Source organism: Triticum urartu, unplaced genomic scaffold (assembly GCF_056163025.1).
Source record: "Triticum urartu cultivar PI428250 unplaced genomic scaffold, HENAU_Tu73 scaffold469, whole genome shotgun sequence".
Lineage (NCBI taxonomy): Eukaryota > Viridiplantae > Streptophyta > Magnoliopsida > Poales > Poaceae > Triticum > Triticum urartu.
In genome coordinates, this window is record NW_028260651.1 from 30001 (window position 1) to 36323 (window position 6323).

Consider the following 6323-nt stretch of genomic DNA (forward strand, 5'->3'; position numbering starts at 1 on the left):
ATAGGTCCCTCTTAGATCTTCTTTCTCCAATCTTGGATTAGGGAAGAAGGAGATATTCGCGACTACTGGCGATTTCATTATGGGGCAGCTCATGATCTTCATATCGATCTATTATCCACCTCTGTATCTATTCTTTCTTAGCTAAACAGGTGGAAGATCTATCCAATTTGGTTATATTATATCATGGACTCGAAAAACGGATCTGAATTTGACTGAAATGCACGATCTTCACAGGTATCACTTTTCACGATACCTAAAAGGTGGAATAGCGATTTTCGAACCATTTCCTATAAGAGAATGGTTTCCATTACTTTGAGAAATGGATTCTTATATCAAACTATAGCTATTGCATTAAAGAAGAAAAGAAACTAATAGAAGTCGAAGACGCGGAATGATAGTGAATAGAGAGAAAGATTCTTCTGATTTTCTTGTTTCTATCTACTAGACGCCGTAGAGAATTGAGAATTTTCATGTCTTTCAATTCTCGTACTCGTAATTGGAAAGTTATGGAAGGAGACCCATCATTTTGCAATGAAAACAACATATAAAACTCTGGACAATTTCGAAATCAGGCCAAGCGTCTTAATACATATGCAAAAAAATTCATTATTGGCCCACCATTGATTAGAAGATTTAGCTTGTATGAATCGCTATTGGTTTGATACGAATAATGACAATCGTTTCAGTATGTTAAGGATACAGATGTATCCACAATTCATTTAGAGTTACTTAATAGTCTATTTCTTATACCATATCTCTATCCCGTGAAATTCTCGAGCCAAAAGATGGATGCATATGCTGTGTTTCATTTTGCTAAATGATATCAATTAAATGGTGTATCAATTCCATAAATTGCATATAGCAATAAATAAATCAGCAAAATTCTTTCTAATATTTTAGATAGAAGAAACATTTCTTCTATCTAAAATATTAGAAAGAATGTACCCTTCTATCCAAATCCAATTTGCATCGATAAAATAAATCCAAATTCCAGTAGTAGATGAATAATTGCAAATTTGTGTGTGTACGAGATTAGAATAACTTCAAAATAACTGACATAATTTTGTATTTTTCCTGATCAGAAAAATACATGAAAAAGAAAGGAGGTAGAAAAATTTTTGGATTTATGGTTAAAGAAGAAAAAGAAGAAAACAGGGGTTCTGTTGAATTTCAAGTATTCAGTTTCACCAATAAGATACGGAGACTTGCTTCACATTTGGAATTACACAAAAAAGATTTTTCATCGGAAAGAGGTCTACGAAGACTTTTGGGAAAACGTCGACGTTTGCTGGCTTATTTGGCAAAGAAAAATAGAGTACGTTATAAGAAATTAATCGGTCAGTTGAATATTCGGGAGCAGTAATTTAATCGTTCAAATTTTTTTCTTGTTTTATTATTTTTTTAGTAGTCTTATAGTAGTCTTAGATTTTTCATTTTGATGAGCCTCGCTTTGAGGAATTCATGGAATAATCCATTTTCATGGAATAATGAATTAAGGAAGAAAGGATATGAGTCTACCGCTTACAAGAAAAGATCTCATGATAGTCAATATGGGCCCTCAACACCCATCAATGCATGGTGTTCTTCGACTGATCGTTACTCTCGATGGTGAGGATGTTATTGATTGTGAACCCATATTAGGGTATTTACACAGAGGAATGGAAAAAATCGCGGAAAACCGAACTATTATACAATACTTACCTTATGTAACAAGGATATAGAGAGATTGTAGAAAGGGGATAGGATAGTTATTTTTGCAAGAGACTTGTTGTAAATTCCTTAACTTAAGAAAGAAAAAAGAATAAAAACACAGATACATAACATAAAAAAAAGAATAAATAAGACGAGATTCGACCTCCCCCTACATATTTAATTTCCTCTCCTATACAAAAACTAGCAAGACCCACTCCATTGGTAATTCCATCAATAACACCCTTATCAAAAAACTCCGTGAGTTCGGTTAACCCTCTTATACCGAGGGTAAAGACCCTAGTATAGAAAATATCTATATAACCACGATTATATGACCAACTGTATATATTTTTTTTTACTTGATCTAAAAATTCTTTTTTAGGATTTCCTTTGTAAAAAGAGTTTATTAAATCCAAATTCTGAAAAAAAGAATAAGCGGATCCATAGAAGATATATGCTATGAATAAACCAAAGATAGCTAGACTTACAGAAGAAATTGCATTAGTAATAAATTCATATGAATTTACAAAAGAATTAGAACTTTCCTGGGTAAAGTTTATTGAGGGAGTTAACCACTTTGATAATATGGTTAACTCTGCTATTCCATTACCAATTCCTCCATTATCAAAAGAGATTCCTATGAATCCAATGAACAAAGTGAAAAGTAGTAATATAAGAAGAGGAAATAACATAGTATTTCCCGTTTCATGCGGATAGGCAAAAGTTTTTTTAGCCCCAAAAGACGTAGTAAAGGATCCTATCCTATTTCTTGTATTACCTTGAATTTTTGGTATATTTTGTGAAAAAAAAGAAACTCCACTCTTCGTTGTTGATAAAACGAAATCCCTATTCACTCCTTTGGGTATCCTTTTTCCCCATAAGGATATTGAATACAAGGAACTCTCTTTAGTGCTACTGTAATTTTGAAAATGAACACGCAAATACCCATCAAATGTAAGTAAATATATCCGAAACATATAAAAGGCAGTTAATCCTGCAGTAAAGGAGGCTATTATTCCAAAAAAGGGCGAATACAACCAACTATTACTAAGGATTTCATCTTTGGACCAGAAGCAAGCAAGAGGTGGAATACCACAAAGAGAAAGTGTACCCCATAAAAAAGTAGTTCTTGTGATTGGAATGTATTTTCTTAAACCGCCCATAAGAACCATATTTTGACTTTTATCTGGTGAATATCCAACAAGAGGTTCCATTGAATGAATAACGGATCCGGATCCCAAGAACAATAAAGCTTTTGAATAAGCATGAGTGATCAAATGGAATAAAGCAGCTTGATAAGAACCTATACCTAGAGCTAACATCATATAACCCAATTGAGACATTGTAGAATAGGCTAAGCTTCTTTTAATATCTCTCTGAGCAAGAGCTAAAGTAGCTCCTAAGAATAGTGTTATTGTACCTACTAAAGAAATAAAACTCATTATCAAAGGTAAAGATATGAAAAGAGGAAGAAGTCGAGCTAGAAGAAAAATTCCCGCAGCAACCATAGTTGCTGCGTGTATAAGAGCCGAAATAGGAGTGGGCCCTTCCATAGCATCGGGTAACCATACGTGAAGAGGGAATTGTGCGGATTTCGCAACTGCACCAAGGAATAATAAAAAAGCACACAAAGTAGTAAGTAAAGAGTTAATTCCATTATTAGGAATCCAGTTATTAGCTATTTTGAACAAATCCCTAAACTCTAAACTACCTGTTATCCAAAAAAAACCTAAAATTCCTAATAATAGACCAAAATCCCCTACACGATTAGTTACAAAAGCTTTTTGACAAGCACTCGCTGCGATTGGTCGTGTAAACCAAAAGCCTATCAATAAATAAGAACACATTCCCACGAGTTCCCAAAAAAAATAAATTTGTATCAAATTGGAGCTAGTAACCAATCCCAACATGGAAGTATTGAAAAAACTTATATAAACAAAAAATCTCAAATATCCTTCATCGTGAGACATATAACCATCACTATAAATAAGAACCAGGATTCCTACAGTAGTAATTAGTATTAACATAATAGAAGTAAGTGGGTCAATCAAGTATCCAAATTCTAAAGAAAAATCATTATTGACGGTCCAAGACCATAGATATTGATAGATCGAACTTCCATTTATTTGTTGAATAGACAGTTGAACTGAGAATACCATAGCTATACTTAAGAGTAAAACACTAGGAAAAGCCCATATGCGACGAAGATTTTTTGTTGCTGTCGGAATAAGAATAAGGCCAAATCCCATTGACATAATAACTGGAAGTGGGAGAAGAGGGATTACCCATGCATATTGATATGTATGTTCCATAAGAAAAGAAATTGCAATTTTTACTTCAATTTTTACTTCAATTTTTCTATAAAATTGTTTCCGATTCACCAAACCAATTCTTATCTCTTTCTGAAAGAATAAATAAAAAGAATAAGAAAAAATACTGAAATTCTTAATTTTTCCAAAATTTATCTCATTGAAATAATTAAAAATTAAGAATGGGTTTAGTTGGTTAAATTAAAAAAGTTAATAAAATAACTAGGTAACGAAGTTATTTTATTAACTAAATAAAGATATTTATAAAAATAAAAAAAAAAAAGTGGAATCATTTTACTTTCTATTCATAATTCATTTTTATATTTCTTTAAAACAAAGATGAAACAGCTCTCTTGTTCCATAATTAACTGATTGAGTGAATTCCAATGAAAACCTATGTTTATAAGAAATTATCGAATAGTCCTTACTTCATATAGAACTAAAATTCTAATGACTATAAATTACCTAAGTTTTAGAATGTCTTGTTTAAGAGACTCAGTATTTTTTGTTTTGATTGGAATTCCTTTCCTTTATGGAATACCATTCTGAACTTAATTAACTATTTTCATTTTCCCTTCTTTTTATCCCCCCGTCTTATCTTATATGGGGGATAGGCTTCCATACCATATATCTATATATGGAGTATACTTGATATATAAATAGATATAAATAGATTTAAATGAGAAACCCTTCTATATATTCTATATTATTAAAAAAAAGTATAAAATATATAAAGAAAAAATGTTAAAAAATTCTTGTTGTCTTATCCGCATTAGACAAAATGAAGTAAAAAATAATTCAAAATTTAAGTATCTTTCAGTATCTAAGTATAAATACTAATAAAAAGAAGAAAGAAGGATTGATTTGCAGCAATAGATGTCTTTCACATACAACTAGAAAAAAGTAATTTCCTTTTTGAATGGCAGTTCCAAAAAAACGTACTTCAATGTCAAAAAAGCGTATTCGTAAAAATATTTGGAAGAAAAAGACTTATTTTTCCATAGTACAATCTTATTCTTTAGTAAAATCAAGATCATTTTCGAGCGGTAATGAGCATCCAAAACCAAAGGGTTTTTCTGGGCAACAAACAAATAATAAGATTTTGGAATAATATGAATTGACTTATCAAAAAAGAATTCCAATTATTTAATAATTTGGATTCTTCTTTGAATGTACTTTTATGTGTCGAATTACTCGGTACAATATTCTTAGAACAAAAAACCCCTCTTATCTTATATATACAAGAAAAAAAAAGTTTTGTTTGGTATACTGTGTGCTAAGTATTCTTTTCCTATCAATGAACTTTTCATAATTTTCCTAATAGAATCCTCATATTCTATTAGGAAAATTATGAAAAGTGGAGTATTCTTACAATAGGACTTACAACTTCCACCTATCTTCTCCAAAATCATAAGGTTAGTAAATCTTATTAATAAGAGCATAAAGACTTTCATTCTAGAAATTTTTAAAAAATCCAAAAAGCCTTTTCTATTTATCCATTTTATTTTAATTTCATCATTAAATAGAAACCCTTTTGGATTTTTTTCATTGTATTGAAAGAATTTTCAAAATGTAAAGGGGAAATTAATTAGAAAAAATTAGTTCTATAATTGCAAGTTAGAAAAAAGAAGTTCCAACTCTTTCAAGCAGTGTTTGTGTTTCTATTGGGCAAAGCAAGAGTTTATTGTAAAAAAAAAAAATGGAAACGATACTACCAAACGAAGTCTATTTTAATGAAAACTCTAATGTTCCTAAATTTTATGGACTTTCCCAATATCGACGATTCCCAAGATAATAGCTATTATTCTTTTAAGTTACCTATTATTTGAAGTTAGCCGCCATGGTGAAATTGGTAGACACGCTGCTCTTAGGAAGCAGTGCTCAAGCATCTCGGTTCGAATCCGAGTGGCGGCATTCTTGAAAAAGAATACAATAGATTAGAAATCAATTCGAAATTTACAATTTTGTAATGGGACCTTCCCCTTATGCTATTTGCAACTTTAGAACATATACTAACTCATATCTCTTTCTCAACGATTTCAATTGTGATTACGATTCATTTTATAACCTTATTAGTTCGTGAACTTGGAGGATTACGCGATTCGTCAGAAAAAGGAATGATAGTTACTTTTTTCTCTATAACAGGATTCTTAGTTTCTCGTTGGGCTTCCTCGGGACATTTTCCATTAAGTAATTTATATGAGTCATTGATCTTCCTTTCATGGGCCCTGTATATTCTTCATACCATTCCTAAAATACAGAACTCTAAAAATGATTTAAGCACAATAACTACGCCAAGTACTATTTTAACGCAAGGCTTTG